The sequence below is a fragment of the Adiantum capillus-veneris genome, chromosome 3, assembly GCF_014529385.1.
Source record: "Adiantum capillus-veneris isolate H3 chromosome 3, ASM1452938v2, whole genome shotgun sequence".
Taxonomy (NCBI): Eukaryota; Viridiplantae; Streptophyta; class Polypodiopsida; order Polypodiales; family Pteridaceae; genus Adiantum; species Adiantum capillus-veneris.
The window spans coordinates 8,420,730-8,445,394 of NC_140933.1; positions in this window are offsets into that span (position 1 = coordinate 8,420,730).

Genomic DNA, 24,665 nt, shown 5'->3' on the forward strand with positions numbered 1-24,665 from the left:
GCTTCTAGCATTAGTTGAAATCAATCTAAACCTCCCTTTTTAACATTGCTCTTTCTGGCATATGTATCGGCCAAAGGGTTGTTAAGCACTGATGAGCGCAAAGCGTGACACGGACCCCGACGGCCTCAAAATGCTAGGAGCTGATGCACTTCGAGCTAGCCATGGTGAGATGAACAGGGGGCACCATCTAGCTTTGAGTGACTAGGACATGGACAACGATGATTTGAAATAACACAAACTCTGCACACACACACACACACACACACACACACACACACACACACACACAGATGCTTGCGATGAAAACCCCTTGGGGTTTGAGGGGAAACTGATTTAATGCAATATTTATAGTAATCTTGTCTTGGCGAGGTGGCAACCATGGTGATAGAGAGAGATAGTGAGCCTATAGTGCGTTCTCTAGAGGTGACTCATAAACACGGAGATTTCTACTATCGTGAGTATGTGGCAACCATTGGAGTCAAGGTGTAGACATGGATTCTTCACATAGTGATAATTCCAAAAAAGCTACACTAAATCCCTCTCTCTCAATGCAAATGTTGCCAATCCCTCCCACCAAAATGCTACCAATTGTTGACTCCCCCCCATAGTGACCTCTCAGTGCCTTTTTATAGGTGGCGGCTGCTTTAGGTTGGGGTAATCTGATTAGGTTTAGGGTCCTAATCAAGAGAGACAAAGCAAGGGGTTGGGTCCCACATGGTTGACCCTTGCTTTTTCTTAGGAGGATTTAAAAATGAAAACTCCTAGGTGGGTGTTTGTGACCATCACCTAGAGAGAGGTGACAATTTACAATTGGGGGTTTTCACAAGATTTTGGCTTGAAATTGGAAAGGTAATGATAACCTACAGATATTACTACAAAGATACGTTGTGGACAAGATTCGAGGAACGACGGGCCTCGCTGGTGCGTCGGTGTAGTGTGCTCGCCAGTTTCGGGGCCGGCCGGGGCATGCCTTTGGTGTCTTTCCTTCATTTGGAGTCGGCGTTGCGCGACTTGGTCGTCTCTTCTTCTTTGGGCATCGATGTTGATTCCTTTGGGTTTTTTAATTTTTTGTGGGTGTGTATGGCGTGCGTGTACTGTGTGTGTATGTGAGTGTGTGTAGGCGTGGGTGCTTGTAAGTGCGTATATCACTATTTGTGGGTGCTTTTATGGCGTGAGAGTGAGTTGTGTAAGTGTGTAGGTGTGTGTGAACGATAGCATAGGGAATTATATATCTATATATATATATACTTTTTCTTGTGTTGTTTACGTGCGGCTACACAGAGGACGGGGGGGGGGGGGGGGGGGGGGATTTTGAGAGATGGAGCGCGTGAAGCTTGGGGGGATGAGAGAGGTGGGTAGTGTGTGTGTGTTGAAAGAGAGGGGGAGTTGAATTCGGGACTGTGCCTGTGGGCTCTCTAGGGAGAGAGAGCGTGGGGGATGGTGAGTTAGAGACAGAGAGGGGGTGTGTGAGGGTGTGAGGCGATAGTGTGGGGTGTGTGTGTGTGTGTGGGTGTGAATAAGAGAGAGGGAGAGAGAGAGAGAGCTCTGTAATGCGCCTTCATGTTGACGAGGGAAGAGAGTGCAGGAGAGAAAGAGAGAGAGAGAGAGAGAGAGAGAGAGAGAGAGAGAGAGAGAGAGAGAGAGCGGCCTGGGGCCTATTGTCGACAAAAATGGGGGGGGGGGGGGGGGGTGAGGTCAACGGGGTGAGGAGAGTAGCGGGCCAAGGGGGGGGGTGTGCGGCCGGTGGGGTGGTGTGTGTGTGTGTGTTATGAGAGAGAGAGCGAGAGAAAGAGAAGCTCTCGCGGGGCCGTTCACACATGGAGCGAGAGAGAGAGAGAGAGTTAGAACGAGGGAGGGAGAGAAAGAGAGTAGGGAGAGAGAGAGAAGGAGTGAGTGTGAGGGGAGATAGTAGTGTGAAGGGAAGAGAGTGTGTGAGGGTGTGTGAGGTGGCAAGAGAGTGTGTGAGGGGAGGGTGGTATGGCGGTCCGCCAAAGGTAATAAAACAAGAGGAGAGGAGAGGGGAGAGGGGGTGAGGTCGAGAGAGAGTGGATGAGAGGAGAGGGGTAAGAGAGAGAGAGAGAGAGAGTGTGGAGAATAATGAAAGAGAGAGAGGGAGACTTTTTTCCAAGCACGGTGGCCCGCGAGTGGAAGAAAAGAGGGTGGCAGTTTGTTTTTATGCACCCATTGGGTTGGGTGACACAAAATCAAGGTAAGAGAGAGAGATGGTGTGTTGGCGGAGCCAAGCAAGAGAGAGAGGAGTTGTCTTCTGGTGATAATGGAGGGGTGTGGTCAAACTGAGGAGGCAGCTCTCTAGAGGGCAAGCATAGAAGGGGGGTGGTGACGTAAAAACAACAATTTTTTAATCATTTCTTGGTATTGTGCTCCTCCCCAATTAGGGTTGGTTCTTACGGCCGCAACTCCAAAAACCGGGGCTAATGAGTGGACAATGATGCATTGTGGCTAGGGGTGCCTTCAGAGCTGGTGGGCGGCATGGGCCATGGCGGGGGGGGGGGGGAAGAGAGAATTTGTGGCTCACCAATTGACCAGGGAATTATTGAGCCCTCCGGTGGTGTTGCCATGCTTTGGGCAGAGGAAAGATAAACCTTCTTTTCTTTTTTTTTCTTGAATTCCAAAAACCGACTATCATTAGTCCTCTCCTTTTGGCTAGAGGCATTCATGCCTCTATCCGTGACTTTGATTCTTCTTCAGCTGATCTGTAGGAGCCGATATCGAGTTGCCTTCTGAACTAGCCATTCCATTTGGCCATTGGTGAGATTTTTGGGATATTCATGAATCTGCAACAATAGGTCCGGATGATAGCTTATTCCTTGGAATAGTGTGGCTTGGATAAATGGGAAACTCATGGCTTCTAGAACCTTATGACAATATCCTATTAGATCCCAAGTGAATAATAGAATCATTATCTTTAGTGTCTAAACAATAAAATTTGCATGCCAAATAGGACCAAATTTGTAGCCACTGGTAGCGAGAGGAAAAATGAGCATCTTGGCTCCTACAAAGGCAGAACTGAAGATTATGATTCCCACGAGTGTGCCGAGAATCCACCCTATATGGCTGCCTTGTTGGCGTGGTGAGCTCCAGTTGTCTTCAAAATATTGCTTATTGTCACGACTGGAAAAGCCATCAAGCATATCATGCTGCTCTTGGGTGTGCTTAAACACATCAGTTGTCTTTTTTGATGTTGATTGTAAGCTACATACCTTGCAACTTAAATACAAGCGTAATCCAATTACCTCTCTCCAAAGGGAGGATGCACTTTTGTAAAAAATTGCACCAAATTGGGAATAAGGCCTTCATTCTTGCATTCTACTAGCCTTTTGTCTATCCATGGCTCCTTAACTTTTATTTCCATGCTGAGCTTACCTCTAAATGCCCTAGTGGTTAACCTTAACCATAGGTCTGATGCATCCCATGCAAACACAATGCTACATTGTGGAGGAGTCTGGAACATCCTTAAAAGGTTGGAAACATGTTGATCATCACACTTACTCTGAACACCCGCACATAAACTGGAGGCATTACCCATCTCCAAGTTTATAACACCTTTTAGTAGACTAGAGGCATTACCCGTCTCTAAGTCTATGACACTACACAATAAATTCTTTCTCGGTTGCCAAGCCTTCGTATTAATATCCAACTCCAAACCTTCATTCATACTTACCTCTTCGTTATGGTGCTCTGGTGAAACTTCCTTGATGCAGGATGCCTTCAGCTTGCTACACTGTTCTTGGTTCATGCTGGTGCACAGACTTCTGTTTTCAAATCCCTCCCCTTTGCTTGATATGTTGTCCATCTTCTGCAAAGCCTTGCTAGCAGGCTGTTCTTCCTCTTCTCTTGTATCTTCCATGCCCTTTGCATTCCTCTTACTCTGACGAGGCTTGATCAACACTTTACACCTTCTTACCCTTATTGCCTAATGCTATTAATTGATCACTTTGACACATTATGGTAGCATCTTTTGATTCTTTAACCTCTTATTCCAATGCTTCAGTCCTTTGAACAAAATTCTCGCTTGACCCTTCTTTGGTTATCTTCATCTTGACCTCATTTGGAATACCAATGAAACTTACTGTGTGGCTGCGAATTGGTGGTGGGTGTAGGACGAGTGTAAGTGGTGATTGTGGTGGTGGTTGCATTGGTGGCTGTAGGACTGGAACTGGTGAGACTAACTATGATTGCATGATTGGTGGTGGGATTTGAACATGTGGGATTGGTTGCCTAGGCGGTGGTGGCCTCGCCCTTGGTGGAGAGATTTGATTCTGCCTTCCTCCTCTATTGAAGTTCTGCCTTCTAGGATGAGGACAATAATACATGCCATGGCCGTCTTCCCCGCAATTGTAGCAGCGGTATTCTTGGTTTTTCCTTCGTTGTCCTCTCCCTTGCTCTAGATTTCTGACAGGTGCATGCTGTTGCTGCACCCAATGCACAGATAAAATTTCAAGCATAGTAGAGATGCACTTCAACAGGTCTTGTTGTTCTTCTGATGCCTCTTGTGATTGGGTTCTATCAGCAGCTATTGCAATCACTGGGGTTAGTCAGACTGAGCTCAATTCCTCCGACTCATTTACTATTGATTGCATGTGCAACTTCTTGTCTTTAAGGCAGGCTACTTCTACTGCCAACTCATACGTTGCAAGGAATCTCCCCTTCACCTTCTCTTTAAGTGGAGACCACAAGCCATCAATGAAACGGTCCTTCTTGAGTAAATTAAACGCTCCTTCACCTTCCTCCAGTGAGGAAACTCATCTCTCCCACAAATCCACAGACTTGGACTGGTAAGTGGCATACTCTAGCAGACCTCCCTGCTTTAACTCTATCAGCAATTGCCATAACTTTTATGAGGTTGTGCCTTCACCAAACCTCTTCACAAAGGCAGCATGTAGTACATCCCATGCATTCTTGGTATGTTGGGGCAAAGCATTGTACAAAGACTTGGACTCTACTCTCATCAGTAGAGGAAAAATTTGTAATCATGAGGCATCATCATCCTTGTTGGAAACCACACAAGCGATGGCAAAGTCATCCAAAAAATCGGTGGTGATGTCTTCTCCCTTGTTTCGATTAAATGTGGGAAAAGAGACACTTGCCATGGTAGTAACTCAATGAGAAAGAAATTACAAACTTTTATTTTTATATAATCACAAATGAAATCACTGGCTCATAGAGGCTTTTTACAGGGTTGGGTGAATAGTTTTAAAATAGGATAAAAATGGATCGCAACGCTAGAACAAAATAAATATGCTTACATCAAAAGAGTGGTAGTAATCAAGTAGAGGCAAAATGATGGGACAAGGACATCTCAGGATTTTATCAAGCATTTTTGCTCCGAATATGAAAACAATCTTTTGCTGGTAGAATATTTTTCTATCAATATATACGTTTACATGCATGTGTTGCAAGAAACGGAAAGGAAAGACTTCTCGCCTATTGTTATTATCCTTGTCGGGTGTAGGGAACTAATTAGTAGAGTTACATACCTTACGTGTTGACAAGGTGACACTTTAACCACATGCCTCTAGCTCCTGTTGAAGTCCGTACAATCCTCCACATTAGGTTCAAAACAGACTCGGTGAGAAGAGTCTACCTCAATCGGCTTTCCATTCTGCATGCGATGGCGGGGCTTGGGTGGTTGCACTTCACTTGAACTCTCTAGGCCTAGATAGAGTGTAGGCCCACTTGCATCCACCAAATGCTTTAGGCTTTGTGGCTTGGACTTTGTGGTTGATGTAGTTGACGGCTCCTCTTGGACCATTAGAGAGAAAACACTTGGTGCTACACAAAATCTGACTGTGGTGAGAGTGCTGCGGTTCTAAAAAGCAAAACTCACTATTCTTTCTTCACCTCCTCTATCCGCACTCATTGACAGAATCCTTTGGTCAACAACAGTGACAACATTTTGTAGCCTCCCACTTGATGCTCTTGATTTACGATTAGCATGAGCAATGCGAGATAGGGAGATTACCTCTTGGATATTGATGACACTACAACCTGGCAGCAGCACCTAGATGAAGGTGGTCAATGCTTCCTCAGTCTCTTCTTCTTCTATTCTCCAATTGGAGAATCATTTTAGCCATTCTTCCATGATTGATGATGTTTTGTTTTCAGCATTACAAACTGGAGGTTTTCGAGAAGCCCTCCTCCATGGGGGCACCAAATGACGAGCGCAAAGCGCGACACGTTGTCGAAAAACTTGCGGTCTTGCCAGGAAAGCACCGAGCTTATGGCTGTGAGAGTTTGTGAGAGAACTCAAAAACAACTATATGAAGGAGTTAAACCATAGATGCCATGAAGACTAGGGTTTGGAAGGAAGTGCAATCAAAGAAGCCCCACTCTTTCTCTCTTGCACTCACACACACACAAAGAAAGAACACAAAAGAGAGTGTCAAAACATCACAAAGATAAAAACATCAAGGCTATGGTCATATCGTATCATGGGTAATATGAAAGGGTTAATAGATGAGTTAATGGCATTCAATCTTGGCTGACCAAATAGGCTACGAATTGTTCTTTGGAATTGTATTTTTGTGCTTACCATAATATATATATTTTGTCTAGTGATTGAGATTAATTGTGTGTACAAATACTCTTGGTTCATAGCAAGATAACTACGCTTACGTCAAAAGAAAATTTATAGTCTATGAGAGGTAGTATGATGGGATCCGGTGATAGAAATATTTCATTGAGCCTTTCTGGGCCAAAGAGAAACACTATACGTTGTTGAAAGTGTATTTTACGGCTAATCCATACGTTAATTCTAATAGATCGTACAGAGTGAAAGCGATAGAAATTATCATCATGTGGATTATTCATCTAGGATAAATCTAGTATGTGCAAAATGTAGATATGAAAGAAGAGAAGGGAAGAGAATAGAAGAGAAGGGAGTTTCCCTCCCAAGCCCTATTCTTGCCCGTAGGCAATAAGGATGCGGGGAGAGATGTACCTGTAGCAAGGAGAACCTAAAATGTGTAGAGAGGATGAATTACTAAGAGTGAGAGAGATAGGTTCGGTTAAGGAGATGAGATTAGATATATATATATATATATATATATATATATATATATATATATATATATATATATATATATATATATATATTATATATATATATATATATATAATATATATATATATATATATATATATGTTGGACTAGAGATGAAAAAGAAAACAACAAGAAATCAAGAAAACATCAATGTAGAACACATCTTACTTGACAAACCCTTTGGCACCATTATTGATGGAGAGAGAAGAAGAGGGGAGAATTCAACTTTGATTGATATGCAAATTCCAAGACCTTCTTTGATTTGAGTTGATCTTCTAAGGCTAGCATGCAAGAATGGCTAGTCTTCCTCTAGGAGAAAGTGTAGGCTTAGGCTTATGTTAATGGCTAAGTACAATTTGGCATTACTACTCACTCCCTCATGAATTCCTCTCATCAATGGCTTGAATGCTTCAATTCCTTCCAAGGAAGAAGAAGTCCCCTTTTATAGGTGAAGGGAACCCCCAAGGGTTTACACAAGAGGAGAGGAGCCAGTGTGAACAGGAATTGGAAAAGTTGGAAATGAGCTGCCCCTGCATGATGTGGACAGACTGGGGTCCAGTATTTTGATCATATCTCCTCAATCGTGGCTCCAAATAAAAAAGTAAAAATATGGGCAAAAACTTCAGCTCATTAACTACGATTTTCATTTTAAAATTGTTTTCCAATTCAGATTGGAACCTTGTGTAAAAAATTCATCAAAATAGGGTCCATTTATGGCAGCAAAAGTCTTCATGTGGTCTCCTTAGCCTAAACTTTCATTTACTTCCAAAGGACACCTCATGCCATATGAAAGCATGACATTGCTCCTTGACAAAGTTTTGTAATCATGCTTGCAATAATGCATTAAAATAAGTGTATCTTTGAAATCATGCCACCTAGTGTCCCACTAGGATTTGATTCTCTCCTAGTAGCTATTTAAAAAGAAATATAAGATAAGTATAAAAAATACATAGAATATATATATATTGGAGTTTACCCTAGATATAGGATCTAGCTAGGGTGTGAGATGATAATGAAATATTAGAAATAAAGAATCAATGCTTTTTGCCCCAAGTTAAAGAGGCGGAGCTATTGATGCTTTTCCCATAGTATTTTATGATGGTAGAGTAAGGATATGTTACCCTTGAGAAAAATAATAGGATGAAATAGAAGGCTTATTATTATACTTAAATATGCATATGTACACTATAGGAAATATAATTATGTATCTAAAAAAATACAAGATAGATCTTGTAGCATGCGTTCCCACTATGTACGTGTCACAGCACGACAACGTACCCCTACGGCCTCAAAACGCGAGGAGTCAATGCACGACGAGCTGGCCATGGTGAGATGAATAGGGGGTACCACCTAACTTTGAGCAGTTAGGACACCGACAGCGGTGATTTGAAATAACACAAACTCTGCACACCGCGAGAGAGAGAGAGAGAGAGAGAGAGAGAGAGAGAGAGAGAGAGAGAGAGAGAGAGAGAGAGAGAGAGAGAGAGAGAGGGAGAGAGAGACGTACGTGATGAAAACCCCTCAAGGTGTGAGGGAAAACTGATTTAATGCAGTATTTACAGCAATCTTATCTTCGGTGAGGTGGCAACCATGGTGACAGAGAGAGATAATGAGCCTATAGTGCATTCTCTAGAGGTGACTCACAAACATGGAGATTTCTACTATCGTGAGTGTGTGGTGAACATTGGATTCAAGGTGTAGACATGGCTTCTTCACATAGTACTAATTCCAAAAATGCTACACTAAATCCCTCTCTCTTGATTCAAGTGTTGCCAATCCCTCCCACCAAAATGCTACCAAGTGCTGACCCCCCCCCCCCCCCCCCCCTCAATAGTGTCCTCTTAGTGCCTTTTTTATAGGTGTCGGCTGCTTTAGGTTAGGGTAATTTGATTAGGTTTAGGGCCCTAATTAGGAGAGACAAAGCAAGGGGTTGGGTCCCACATGGTTGAACCTTGCTTTGTCTTAGGAGGATTTAAAAATGAAAAATCCTAGGTGGGCCTTTGCGACCATCACCTAGAGAGAGGTGACCATTTACAATTGGGTTTTTTTACAAGATTTTGGCTTGAAACTAGAAAGGTAATGATAACCTATGGATATTACTGCAAAGATGTGTTGCGAACAAGATCTGGCAAACGGCGCGCCTCGCTGGTGCGTCAGTGTAGTGCACTCACCATTTCGGGGCGAGGCATGCCTTCTGCACCTTTCCTTGATTTGGCGTCGGTGTTGTGCAACTTGATCGTCTCTTCTTCTTTGGGCATCGATGTTGATTCCTCGGTTTTTTTAAATTTTATGTGGGTGTGTATGGAGTGCGTGTAACCGTGTGTGCTTGTATGTGCATATATCACTATTTGTGGGTGCTTTTATGCCGTGAGATTGGGTTGTGTAAGTGTGTAGGTGTGTGTGTACTGCAGCAAGAGTATGTGTGCGCGTGACCAATAGCATAGGGAATTATATATATATGTATTTTTTTAAAATTTTTCTTGTGTTGCTTATGTGTGGCTACACAGAGGACGGGGGGGAGGGAATGAGAGAGGGAGTGCATGAAGGTTGCGGAGGTGAGAGATGTGGGGAGTGTGTGTGTGTGTGCACGTGTGTTGAAAGAGAGGGGGAGTTGAATTCGAAACTGCACTTGCGGGTTGTCGAGGGAGAGAGAGAGCGCGGGAGATGGTGAGCGAGAGATAGAGAGGGGGTGTGTGAGGGTGTGAGGGGATAGTGTGGGGTGTCATCTTCTTGAATCTATCTTCTTGAATAAGTCATCGCGTTTGTGGATTCTTGGATACGCTACTTCTTCTTTATAAGCTACTGATAATCTCTTCTTTATTAGCACTTGTTATCCTCTTATTTTTGCAATCTTCACTCTCTTGTAACTTAGTCATTTTCTTATCTGATGGTGTCTTGGCAAGAAGACTTAGTTCTTCCTGTATTCATCTCTCACTTGGAGAGTGCAAATGAGGTACAGAGGCTCTGGGACTTGGCCTTCGATACTACTGCGTCAAAAGGACACGAGATCCTGGGTGAAGGAGTACGAGCGGAAGTGCGACCCGAGAGAGAGTGCGAGAAGAAGAGCACGACGATATGGTGAACTCGCTCTACTGTAATGTGTAGAGCATAGTGAGTTCTTATTAGGTTTTTACAAAATAATATGTGTACATATGGTGAACTCACGACGATATAGGTGAACACGCTCTACTGTAATGTGTAGAGCATAGTGAGTTCTTATTAGGTTTTTACAAAATAATATGTGTACATACCTGGCGGCCCGCCCACTTCCTGGGCGACCACATTGGGCTTTATACCCCAACAACCTCCCACTTAAAGTCCAATGTGGTACTTTAAGTGTGAGAGAAGCTACTATACAAGCTAATGTACAAGGATGTAGAGAATTGATGTACTACCCTACACCTAACTGCTTGCGAAAATGCGCAAAGCTCTCTGAGGGAAGTCCTTTTGTAAGTAGATTAGCAGGATTTTTTGTGGTGTGAACTTTGAGAAGCTGAAGTTGCTTATCCTCGAGCATTTTCCTGATGAAATGATACTTCACATCCACATGCTTTGTCTTTGAGTGATAAACTGGATTGCGAGCCAATTGTATAGCACTTTGACTATCACAATATAACACATGCATCTCTTCTTTGATTCCCAAATCTGTTACTAGTCGATTAAGCCAAATTGATTCTTTGCATGCCTCTGATGCTGCAACATATTCAGCCTCTGTAGTAGACCGAGTAACACAATCTTGTAATCTAGAACGCCATGATACTGCTCCACCAGCCAATGTAAAGACATACCCTGACGTAGACCTTCTGTTGTTTAAGTCACGTGCATAATTTGAGTCTGTAAAACCCTTTACACTTAGCTCCTGACTCCCATAGCATATACGCATACTCTTTGTAGCTTTCAGGTATCTCAATATTCCTTTCACTGCCTCCCAATGTTTCTTGCCTGGGTTTGACATGTATTGACTTACTACTCCCACTGCAAATGCAATGTCTGGGCGAGTAGCAATCATTGCATACATCAAACTACCCACTGCAGACATCAAACTACCCACTGCAGACGCATATGGAATCTTATCCATTTCAGCCTGTTCTTCCTCAGACACAGGACAATCTTGCTTGCTAATTAGTTTCACATATGGTGGCAATGGAACACTCAATGCCTTTCCCTTCTCCATATTGAAACATTGCAAAACCTTGTCAATATACTCTGTTTGAGATAACCAAATCAACTTCTTTGATCTGTCTCTCTCAATGCGCATACCAAGTATATGACTTGCCTCACCCATGTCTTTCATGTCAAACGATTTTTCCATCTTTGACTTCAAAGCTGAAATTTCTTCCAAGTGCTTCCCAGCAATCAACATGTCATCCACATACAAAATAAGGATCAGCCAACTGCCATCCTTAGCCTTCTTTGTATATAGACAGTGATCAAACTCACTGTGTTTGTAGCCTTGAGAAAGCATAAACTTGTGGAACTTATGGTACCATGTCCTCGGTGATTGTTTTAAGCCATAAAGACTCTTTAACAACTGGCATACCATATATTCCTTGCCTTTCTCAACAAACCCTTCTGGCTGCTGCATGTAAATTTCCACATCTAAATCACCATGCAAGAACGCTGTCTTGACATCCATTTAGTGCAACACCAAATCTAATATGGCAACCAATGCAAGAAATCATCTCAATGTAGTCATCTTGACCACCGGAGAGAAGACTTCATCAAAGTCAATGCCTTGTTCTTTCTTAAAGCCCTTGGCAACAAGCCTTGCTTTGTACTTTGGCTGATTATCATGAGCGGTGATCTTATACCTATAAGCCCATTTACAAGGTAGAGCCTTTTTGCCCTGTGGTAATTTAACTAGCTTCCATGTCTGGTTTTTATGCAGAGCTGTCATCTCAGACTGCATGGCCAATCAATTAAGCAAAATTTGGACTCACAAAGGGGCCCTTTAAGGAGTTTGACTTTACCTCTCTGTACCAAAACGGGTGCATGGATAAATTTTTGCAAACAAACTCCAAAGTTGGCGGAGGTTTGACAGTTAAAATGTCCTCTTCAAGCTCTATCTATTGATATATAGCACGCCATGAGATTCCTCATATTTTAGAAGATTCTTTTCTTGATTCACTTAGATTCCGACAGAGTTGTCACATCATAGGTGAATAAAAAAAATAATCTTCTAAAATATGAGGAATCTCATGGCATGCTATATATTAGTAGATAGAGCTTGAAGTGGACATTCTAACTGTCAAACCTCCGCCAACTTTGGAGTTTGTTTGCAAAAATTTATCCATGCACCCGTTTTGGTAGAGAGAGGTAAAGTCAAACTCCTTAAAGGGCCCCTTTGTGAGTGCAAATTTTGCCTAATGTGCCAATTCCCAGAGTCCTTCATTTGCACTACTTCCTTGTAACATGAAGGCTCATTGCAATCAGTCAACATGACATAGTTCATAGATGGAACAAACCTATTAGGAGGTTGCGTGATACGTCTAGATCTACGCACAATAGGTGGCTCCGGCTCAGCCACAACCTGTGGTTCCACTCTATCCTGTCCTTGCTCCTCTTGAGCCCTAACATTTTTTCTTGCACGTGCAGGTCCATCTTCTTGGAAGACAACTCTTCTAATCTCCTCAACCCTCTCTGGTTTAGAATGATATTTGGCTTCATTAAAGTGAACATCATTGCTGCGGATAACCTTTCTGGATTCGGGATCCCAAAGTCTGTACCCCATCTCACCAGAATTACCATAGCCTAGAAAGATGCACTTTCTACTCTTTGGCTCAAGTTTGTTCCTAAATTCCTTTAGAACGGTTAGGCATAGGTCCACAAAAATCACTATAAACAAGTGCCAACTGTGTATCTCTTCTATTGCTTCTATGCTTATGTGGCTGCTGTGTTTGCTTACCATACAGACAATGTTCACAGAATTCAAAATCATTAAATGACAAGCTAGGAAAATAACCAAAACGAGACAAGATTTCCATTCCCTTCTTGGACATATGTCCTAACCGGCTATGCCACAAAGAAACGTTCGGCTGCTCGGTTACATTGATTACATTTTTAGAGACATTTGATACATAAATCATGTAAAGTCCTCCAGACTTTACTCCATGTGCTACTGTCATAGAACCCTTGGATATCTTCCACATGTTCTGTCCAAAAGTAGTGACGTAGCCAGCATCATCAAGTAAACCTGTGCTGATCAAGCTCTTTGTAATTGCGGGAACATGTCTCACATTCTTCAGTGTGAAAGAAGAGCCATTCTGAAACTTCAATTGAACATCTCTAACACCTAAGATCTCACATGTCTGACCATTGCCTAGCCGAACATGATCTTTAGTGGTCACATAAGAGGTAAACCACTCCTTGTTTGGAGACACATGAAGTGATGCCCCTGAGTCTATAATCCAGTCACTCATTGCATTTCCATCAGATGCTGTAAGAAGAGCTGAGTCCATTGTATTTTTCAAGAAGTAGATATCTCCTGACACTAGACTGTCATCCTCTGCAACAGTGTTTGTCACATTTATTTCTTGAATCTTCACTGAGGACTTGTTCTTCTCACCATGGTCTTCTGCTTTCTCTTTGCGTTTTTCTGCTTTCCATTCTCTGCAGTCTCTTTTCATGTGACCCTTCTTGCCACAATGGTAGCATTCTATGTCACTCTTGCCTTTAGCAGTGCGGGACTTGCTACGAGACTGATCCCTCTTTCCACCTTTGTACTTTTCTTTGGTCCTTCCCCTGACAAGTAAGGCTGTTCCTTTGCCTTTGTCCATTGTCTTTCTGTTGGTTTCTTGAGTAAGCAGACTGCCTTCTACACCTGCTATGTTCAAACCATCAGGAGGTGCAGAATTACTCAAAGCTGTGCGAAAAGTGTCCCAACTTTCCAGCAATGCGATCAACATGCACTATAACCAACAAAAATGCATTTGACAGCCTTATCATCCAATTTTCTACGATGCACTTGTGGCACCAAAGCATATGCCAAACAACCAAAAACACGCATGTGCTCAATACAAGGATTTCTATCATGCCATGCTTTATATGGAGTAATACAATGCAAAGCTTTCGTAGGACACCTGTTAACTACATAAGTGGCACACATGATGTCCTCAAGCCAAAAAGAATGCGGCAAAGCTTGACTTTTGACCATACATCGTGCCATTTTCGTCAGTGACCTGTTTTTCCTCTCAACAAAACCATTTTGCTGAGGTGTATAAGGCACTGTACATTGCTATTTTATCCCTCGACTAGCCAGAAATGCATTAAATTCATGAGGCATATACTCCCCCCCTCTATCGGAACGGAGGGTGCCCATAGTACATTTCGAGACATTTTCAGCCATAGCCAACCATAGCCAGAAATTGTTTGAAGCACATAAAAACTTTGGACTTTGCTTTAAGCGGAAAAACCCATGCATGCCTAGAGTAATCATCAATGAAAGTCACGAAGTACACGTAATTGCCCAAGGACGGAGTTTGCATGGGCCCACAAACATCACTATGCACAAGCTGCAACCTGCATGTGGCCCTAACTGAACCATCCTTTGGAAACTTAGAATGATGCATTTTACCCAGAATACAACCTTCACAAACATGTTTGACAGGTGCTTCAAGAAGCGGAAAAGAAGCAACCATATTAGATTTCTGCAAACGCAGCAAACTGGCAAAATTCAGATGACCAAAACGTGCATGCCAAAGTTTTGCATCTGAAATATCCCTTGAATCTGCAACAGCATTTGCAAAATTTTGTCCACACTTGTCATACAAAGTGAGCTTATACAGCCCACGGCACAAAAGCCCAGATGCAACAATTTCATCACCAAAACTGAGATCATGAACTGTACATCTGTCATCCACAAATTTGACTACAAGTCCAAGTCTAGCAAGTGCGGATACAGACAAGAGATTCTTCTTGATCCCAGGTACATAAAGTGCATCAACAAGTGTGAAGGAACTGCCATTAGCAGCAGTGAGCACAATCTTTCCAACTCCCTGAACTGGATAAGAGGCGTTGTTGGCACAAGTGACTGAATTCCCATGAGGGACAGACTCGAGAGAGGTAAACAATTCACGATTTGAGGTAATGTGCTTTGTAGCACCACTGTCAAAATACCACACATGTGAATCTGTAGCAACTGACAAGCATGCATCATGGATAGCAGGATTGTAAGTGCACTCTGTGCTAAAATCCCATTCTGCATCAACATCAGCATCACAATCTCCTTTCACAGAAGACTCAACAATGGCTGCATTTGTAGTGGAACCAGCATTTGCAGTGGAACCACCCTCTTTCTTCTTAGCCTCTTTGGCCTTCAACTTAGGACACGACTTGATCAAGTGATCATTGGCTTTACAATAATGGCAACGCATCTTCTTTTTGCCCTTATCACCAGAATTGCCAGACGAAGTGCTGACAGCAGAAGCATTAGGAACAGAATTTTTGCCACTCGTAGCAGAACCATAAGAAGTGGCTACATTACTATTACCACCCTTTCTTTGAGAAGCAATAAAAGCCTGTTCAACTGCACGCTGCCTAGTCCTGTTTTTTCTAGAAAGTGACTCTTGCAATAGCAATGTGCATAATGCATCAAACTTGACAACTTCAGGATTTCCTTGGGTCATCAGTCTCCAAGTACTAGCAAAAGTCTAGTGGGAATCTGGTAAGGCATCAAGAACAGTCTGCACAAGGGAACTGTCCGAAATGACTTCACCTACAGAAATGAGTTGCTCATTGATATCCTTGACACTAGCAAGGAAGGTTTCCATATCATCTTCCTCATGCATAATCTTCGACTCTAGCTCTTTACGCAGCAAAGCAATTTTAGCCTCATTGCGGCTTGCATAAAGACCTGCTAGAATATCCCAAGCCTGTTTTGCAGATTTTGCTGAACGGATGTGAGGAATAATGGTGCGCTTCACAGACAACGCAATCAATGCATGAGCCTGCGCATCCTTAACATCCCAACAAGCTTGTTCTGCCGTAGGCAAAACAACTCTAACAGCTGCAATCCTTGCAGCAAGACCTGCAACATCCTCAACATTGCCTACATCTTCAGAACCAGGACGTACATCAATGCCCTGCACAATGTTCCAGACACCTTTTGACACAAGAACATGTTGCATCATATAAGCCCACATAGGGTAGTTGTCCCCATCCAACCTGTCCTCAGCAGCAAACATCTTGAACACATCTGTGTTGTTGTTGTCAGCCATGGTAAATGCTGCACCTGATGTGAAAACTGCCCGAAAATAGGAGAAATGGAGCGGTAACAACTTGTGCTATATAGCACAAACCGTAGAAGACTATAAGGCACTTGTTATGCAAAAAACGGCACTGACAGAAAATCTGCACAAAATGACGAAATAGCCTGTGCAGTACTGCCCGTAGTGGAAACGGAGGCCGAAATGAGCCCAAATCAAAATTCTGAGTAGACCGAGCTCTCCGTTTCTCCCAAAATATTTTTCGACCTACGAACGCTTGCCAAACCTCAGTGAAATCGGAGAAAGTGAGCAGGTGTGTGCTGGAGCAGCTGGCGACTAAGCCCGGGAGGACGTGACCTACTCTGATACCAATTGTTGGAATTAGGGTTGCAGAGAAACACACACAGCTTGGATAAGACAAAGGAAGATCAAGGCACACAATAGAGAGTTTGTTACTTAGTGTGCAATGGAAAGATAGATAGCCCTAGAGTGATGGGCGTATATACAATGCATGGGGGAAAAAACCTCCTAAAGAGGGAAAAAAGGCCCCGGCGGTCCTAGTGTGTTCACACACATCACTACCACATGTATATGGTAACAATGGCCCGGAAAGTTTGTCTCAAGAAGAGGAGATTTTTCTAACCGGAATCATACTGAAGGACATTCAAAAGTCTAAGAAGAATGGCTTTGTGCATAGAGCATCCAAGTAAAAATTGATCGGGGATGTCTTATACTTGTCTTATACCTTGGCGGGAGGAACTTTATAGAGTGTTGGAAGAGAATCATGAAGGCGCATGTAGCCATTTTTCTCTAAAGATCACCTTACATAAGATCTTGCAAGAGGGGTATGTATGGCCTAGTTTGAACAAGGATGCTCACCATTGGTGTAGGTCTTGCAATAGATGTCAAGCATTTGGGAAGAGGGTGTTGAAGCCAGAGCTACGAAAAACCATTATGGCATTTGATGTGTTTGAAAAGTGAGGGATTGATGCAATAGGCCCGTTACCTATCACAAGCAGGGGCAAAAGCTATATTTTGACTGCAGTGGACTATCTCTGTAGATGGGCAGAGGCTATAGCAGTAAAACAAACCAGTGCAAAGGATGTGGCAAAAGTTTTGTACAATGAAATATGTTACAAGTTTGGGTGCCACTAGAGCTACTTTCGGAGAAGGGGCCATGATTTAGAGCTAAACTGCTTGACTTCTTATGCGCGAAGATGAAGATTAGGCACCAACATACCACTCCTTATTACCCACACTGTAATGGCATAAATGATAGATTCAATGGAGAGTTGGTACAAATTATTTTGAAAGTGACAAAGCACCAACGAAAGAATTGGGATTTGGAATTGCCTAGTGCATTCTTCTTCTTCATCTCCTTGTGTGCGTGTGTATGCGAGAGAGAGAGAGAGAGAGAGAGAGAGAGAGAGAGAGAGAGAGAGAGAGAGAGAGAGAGAGAGAGAGAGAGAGAGAGAGAGAGAGAGAGAGAGAGAGAGAGAGAGAGGTAGAGTTGCCTGCGGTCAAGATGCTAGAGAAGTTGCTTGGGCCGCCTAGTGATGCATTCAAAGAGAGGCTCTTACCGTTACAAGAGATTCAGCTAGATAGGATGAGTGCATTGGAACATTATGGGCAGATGCAAGATTGGGATTTAGCAAAGATAAATGAAAAGGTCAAAAGTAAGGGTATCAAGAAGCATGACTTGGTTTTGCGCTACAACAGTAAGCTGGACAACACATTGCAAAAGAAGTTTCAAATTAAGTGGGAGGGGATTCTACATAAGTCAAGGGTAAATGGATTGCGTATTAAATTATATCATGCCAGATTGATGATGGTGAAGCAAGATGAGTTGTCTGCGGTGCAAGTAATGTTGGTGAGAGATGAGGTGACTTGTGATGCGGAAACTCTCATATCTCTTTTTGCTGCTGTTGATCATGAATGACCTAGCAGGCTAGGGGATGGGCAAACTATGTTAGGAGTTTTTTGGATCAAGGGATTGAACATAAGTACATACCCATGCATGTTGCATTGAATAAAGAATTTCCCATTTTCTAGAGCCAGGTGATTAAGTGGGCCCCACATATGTACAGATAGGACAACACATACATAATACATCGATTTTCAGCGTCACCAGTATCAGTGTGTTTTTTATATAATAATGAGGAGTTGGTAGCATGTAAAACTTCTCAAGGAAGCTGTCCATGGTTCGACGACATGAGGTAAGCAGGTGCGTCAGATGGCATCCAATGGTGTCAGGAGGTCGAATGGGGTCAATATTTGCACGTGGATAAGTATGCACATAGCGAGGGTGTTTTCTTGTGATAATTATGCAAAAATGACATCATGAGAATTGTATTTGGGGGCCACTTCACGTGATTGCGGGATGCATTATTGATGCCAGGTGTGGGGATGGATGCAGCAGGGTGACTACTACGCACTGCGAGGCCACTGTTTGGTCTTTTCAGGGTCCGCGTTTGAGGTCAACTAAAAGGCCAAGGGTGCCCAAGTAAGAAATCTAAGTGTGGGAACTGAAAACCTGAGAGAAGACCAGAAAAAATGTGGAGAGAAGAGGCAGAACATCCGCAAGTGAGTTTTTACTATTTTTGGAGCCTGTTTTGGCCATAAACTTTTCATCCGAGGTCGGATTTGAGCACTTTGACATTGTAGACTGGGGTTTTGGGCCGTTCCGGATGTGATGGCGCTTTCCATTTTGCCAAATTACTCACTATTTTCCTGCTATTTTGGTTGTGTAAGTTTCTCCTATGAGCGAAGCCTCTGCTCCAATTTGTGATTGTATCTAGCATATTTTACCCATATTGTGTGAGATGTTTGCCCCATTGGTGTTGGCCCAAGCTCAATTGTATCTAAACATAAAAAATTCTCCTCTTTTGAGCTGAGTTTTTTGGGTGTGTGTGTGTCTCTCTCTCTATGTGGAGTGGGCAAATAGATAGTTTCTCTCCTCTCACTCCATCGGTGTGTTCCCTGTCTCGGCCAGGTGGGTTGTGTAAGCCGAGTGGTGCCCCATAGTGTGTGTGTGTGTGTGTGTGTGTGTGTGTATTATCCCAAGAGTGTGTACCGGGTGATCATAGAGGCATTTTGTGTGTTTCCATCCCGCTCACAACGTTGGATGCATCCAACAATACCCCCTTCCTAGGGTTTGTCCTCCCCAACAAAGATATGTCATGGTGAACGGTCCAGGAAGAATGTGCCTGCAAAAGAAAAAAGGTAATGAAGTAGCAAGCATAATCATGTGGCAAATAATTCATAAGGCAAAGTAAATCACATCATGGCATGACTAAGTGCAAATAATTATGAATTGTTAAGCTGCCAACAAAAGACAAATAAACTGCACTTGCTAAAAATAATTAAACAAGAGTTTTGGGCTTATGGATGAGTCTATCAATTAGTTAGCTATGATGAAGGGTTAAAACAGTCACTCTAGTACTAGCTAAGTTAAAAAAATTATCTAAAGGCAAGATTTTCTATTTGTGTTTATGAGCAAAGATAAGCCAACTAATTGTACAAATCCAAACAAAAGCTTGCATTTTATACTTTAAGCTCAATGGAAGTCTTTTCTTTTTCTCTTTCATTTTTCTTGCTCTTTTCTTTTTCAATTTTTTTGTTTCACATTGTTTTTAAGAGCATTTTTTGTGAGTGCTTATTTTGTATGCCTGAGGTTTTTTGCTTCTCAAGGAAAAGCACCCCACTGGGAATCTCTAGGAATTTATTACCATAGGCTATACGTGAGTGAAGTACCAAAATCCACTTGGGATTTCTCCTCCAGCTTAAGCTTTTACATTTGTGGCACTTGTGTGCTTCCATATCCTTTGTATTACTACTAGTGGTCTTTGAAGTGAGCAAGCCTATCTATGCCTAAAACCCTCCTAAGGTCTCAAACATTTAAATAATTCTGCCAACTAGGACTAATAGGTCAAGTAAATGAGTTAGCATAAAGTCACAGCCTCCTAACCTCAAGGCTTATCAATAAGACTAAACTCTATGTTAATATACTAAAGCATGTACAAACTTATTTATCTCTACTAGCAGGTAACAAGACATAATAAAATGGACTCAATCAAACCATGAAAAGCCAAAATAAGTAAATATAGGTGTACAAAAACATATAGCATAGGAAGTGATACACCTAGAGAAATATGAGGTAGCTCCTCAGTAGCCGTGGAGATCAGCATATAACTCTGAAAATGGAACCATACGATCTGGAAGCTGAAGTCCATCCATGCTACAAAATCATAAGGCAAGACACTACCACCTAGAAAGATGTGTCAGCATAGTAGTCAAAGTTTTATTACAAAATGAAGGAAATCCTAAACAAGGGTCTCAAACCTGGATACCTAGAGGGAAAAAACCCATAGGGAAAAAGTGTCTCTAGTAAAAATGCATGCAGCTAGTGCACTATAGTCAATATGCTCAAGTCAATGGTCTAGTACAACTAGGAGGGATAAGAGAACTCTCTCCAAACAGTAAAGCTTGTAATCTCCTAGCTCTCTATCTAATGGTCAATGGCTGGCTAGCACCTAGCTCCATATGGATGGTAGAATCTATAGCACAAGTAATGTGTCTAGGGATGACATCAGCCTGTGTGACTGTGTCATCAAATAAATGTGTAGCTTAGAATCCCTTAGTGGATGAATCTTGCCTAGCTCTAAATCAATAGCATGATCAATAGGAGTCTTTGGTGAGCTATGGCTCATGGCACCCTGTGGTGTAATAAGTGGTAGGCTCTTTGGTAGCCAAATTTTCAATGTCCGCGGTATCTCATGGAAGGTATGTTGAACTCTCCTCCTATGTGGTCGTGGATACCTAGATCGTGTATGTCCTCGGCATGGAGTAGGCCTCTCTAATGGTCTAGATCTCTGTGGAATAGATGTGGTCAAAGAAATTGTAGTAGATCTAGGAGGATGTGCAATGTTCTATGGTCTAGGAACCCAAATTTGTCTTTGTCCTCCATAGAATTCCTGGATATGAGCCAACCATGTGATAGTCCATCATCTGTGTTGTGGATCTCAATCCAAAATGGCATGTCATCACTAGCTAAAGGTCTAGCATGCTTCATTGTGCGAGGCACATAAACATGTCTAGTAGTCCTATCATAAGCTCTTGATGATGAGCTATAGGTCTGATATGTCCTAGGTGGTTCATGGGTGGGACTACTTCTGGTGGGAACATCCTCTAATGTAGGCTCTACCTCTCGAGGTATCTCAAGTACAATGGTATAAGTCACTCTTGTCAAAGGGGTCCCTAGATCCTGATGTGTGACGTCTACACTCGGGTGGTGATAGTCATGGTCTCTAAATACCTCATTTGTTCGTGTCTCGAATGGGGGGCCTGTGTGCTCAATTATTAATGAATTTGGTGGTGAATTCTTATGAGTAGGTGTCTTCATGCAGGCATCTGCCTCTACAGACATTAGGAAAAATATGAACCCTCTAGGGGTCCTTTGGGATTAAGGTTAATTAGAGGTCATCCAATAGGAAGAGGGTGGTGGACACACTCTATACCCTCAAAAAAGTAGGGGGACAAGGTAGCCTTACACCTCTTAATGGCCTCTTACCTAGTGAGAAGGTAAGGGAGGTGGCTAGGGGAAAGGGAGGGGGGAGGGGGGCGGGGGGGGACCACTTTGACCTCTTTTCCCCCACTTTTTGGCCCGGATTTAAAAATACACTAAAAATTTCAAAGGTTCAAAAAATTTCAAATTTCAAGTTTTCCCTCCTTAAAAGGTCCCCAAACCTATTTCATGGTCAAAAAAGTATTTTTGACCTTCAAAAGTTAAAAACGTGCACTAATAAATCCAAAAAATTGATTTTTTTAGAAAACAAATCAAAACATCATTTTCACCCTCCAAAGTCTTTCCAAACCTATTCTATAGCTAAAAAGTGTATTTCTCTCTCTACAAACCCTTTTCTGAGCTCTCCATTGTTGCAACAACCATATGCATCCCCTATAGTCCATCATTATCTCTCTGCTAGCTTTCTCCCACCTCCATTGTAGCACCAAGCAAGCTCCTCCTCCATCTCTTTCCCTTGCCCACCACATAGTTTCACACCAAGCTAGCTCCTCTCCCTTCTCTCATCTCCATTACAACATGAAACAAGATTCTACTCCTTCTACTTTCATTCACTCACACTACATGGAAACCTCTACTCTCGAAGGTGGAAAAAGTATGAGCTCACATGAGTTGCATACCACAACAATAGGAGGTGTGAATATCGCGTGGGCATTGCAAGGGTTCATCTCCAACATAAAGATAGAATGGTAAGAAAACTACCCTTGTAGCTTTCAGAGCTTAACATCATCTCCATCTTTAAGTTTATCATGTTGGAGAGAATTAACCTCTTTATGGATTTCAGTATTTAGGCTTCACACCTCATAACACTGGGTGGTGCTATTTTGTTGATGACTTTGGTGCGCCATCTATAGTTGTGTAGCATGTGATTTGAGTCTCACAATGTAAGTAAGTTGTGTTATCTATGGAGAGTCGTCAAAGATTTTTCTTGTAATTTATTCTTCCACAAAAGGTTTTGCAACATTTTCCTCTGCTTCCTCGCATCAAGCATTTCATCGAATGTAAGTCCATGGCCGCCCTAGCATCATGGCATGAGGAGAATAAATCTTCGGATGGTGTGCTACGAATTCCTGCAGATTGCGCAGCTTGGAAACATATAGATGGAACATGGTTGGATTTTGCCAGGGAAGCTCGAAATTTGCGCTTAGGCCTGGCTATGGATGGCGTAAATCCATTTGGTCAAAGATCAACATCTTACAGTGTATGGCCCGTTGTCATCGTCAACTACAACATTCCCCCGTGGTTGACTACGAAGAAGGGGCACCTATGGCTAAGCTTGATTGTGCCAGGGCGATATAAGGTGGAGAATATGGATGTGTATCATTAGGAAAAATATGAACCCTCTAGGGGCCCTTTGGGATTAAGGTTAAGTTAAAGGTCAGCCAATAGGAAGAGGGTGGTGGACACACTCTATACCCTCAAAAAAGTATGGGGACAAGGTAGCCTTACACCTCTTAATTGTCTCTTATCTAGTGAGAAGGTAAGGGAGGTGGCTAGGGGAAAGAGAGGGGGGGGGACCACTTTGACCTCTTTTCCCCCACTTTTTGGCCCGGATATAAAAATACACTAAAAATTTCAAAATTTCAAAAAATTTTAAATTTCAAGTTTTCCCTCCTTAAAAGGTCCCCAAACCTATTTCATGGTCAAAAAAGTATTTTTGATCTTCAAAAGTTAAAAACGTGCACTTAAAAATCCAAAAAATTGATTTTTTTAAAAAACAAATCAAAACATCATTTTCACCCTCCAAAGTCTTTCCAAATCTATTCTATAGCTAAAAAGTGTTTTTCTCTCTCTACAAACCTTTTTCCAAGCTCTCTATTGCTGCAACAACCACATGCACCCCCTATAGTCCATCATTATCTCTCTGCTAGCTTTCTCCCACCTCCATTATAGCAGCAAGCAAGCTCCTCCTTCATCTCTTCCCCTTACCCACCACATAGTTTCACACCAAGCTAGCTCCTCTCCCTTCTCTCATCTCCATTACAACATGAAACAAGATTCTACTCCTTCTACTTTCATTCACTCACACTACATGGAAACCTCTACTCTCGAAGGTGGAAAAAGTATGAGCTCACATGAGTTGCATACCACAACAATAGGAGGTGTGAATATCGCGTGGGCATTGCAAGGGTTCATCTCCAACATAAAGATAGAATGGTAAGAAAACTACCCTTGTAGCTTTCAGAGCTTAACATCATCTCCATCTTTAAGTTTATCATGCTGGAGAGAATTAACCTCTTTATGGATTTCAGTGTTTAGGCTTCACACCTCATAACACTGGGTGGTGCTATTTTGTTGATGACTTTGGTGCGCCATCTATAGTTGTGTAGCATGTGATTTGAGTCTCACAATGTAAGTAAGTTGTGTTATCTATGGAGAGTCGTCAAAGATTTTTCTTGTAATTTATTCTTCATATAATTGTCATTAGATAATTGGAATGATATCATTTTGTACTTTATAACTTTGTGCTCACATAATCTTTTGGTTACTTACAGATTCAACTTGTTTTAAGAGGACATGAGAAAGCAACCATGTGCAGAGATGGAAATCACTCTATTTTTGTTCCTGAGGAACCTTTCACTACCATGTTAAAAGATTTTGATAAGAATAGTAGGTGTTTTTTAGAATCTTGAACCAATAGGGACTCTCTAGGAGCTCTCATAGAAGCCATCCATATAGTACTACTATCTTCCCTAGTGTCATAGACACAAAAATACTCAAGTGTATATGAATCTCTAGATGAGGAAGACAAATACTTTTAAGATAAGCCTAACCGAAACAACATTGTCTCCATTTGTAATTATTTTTCATGAGGCTG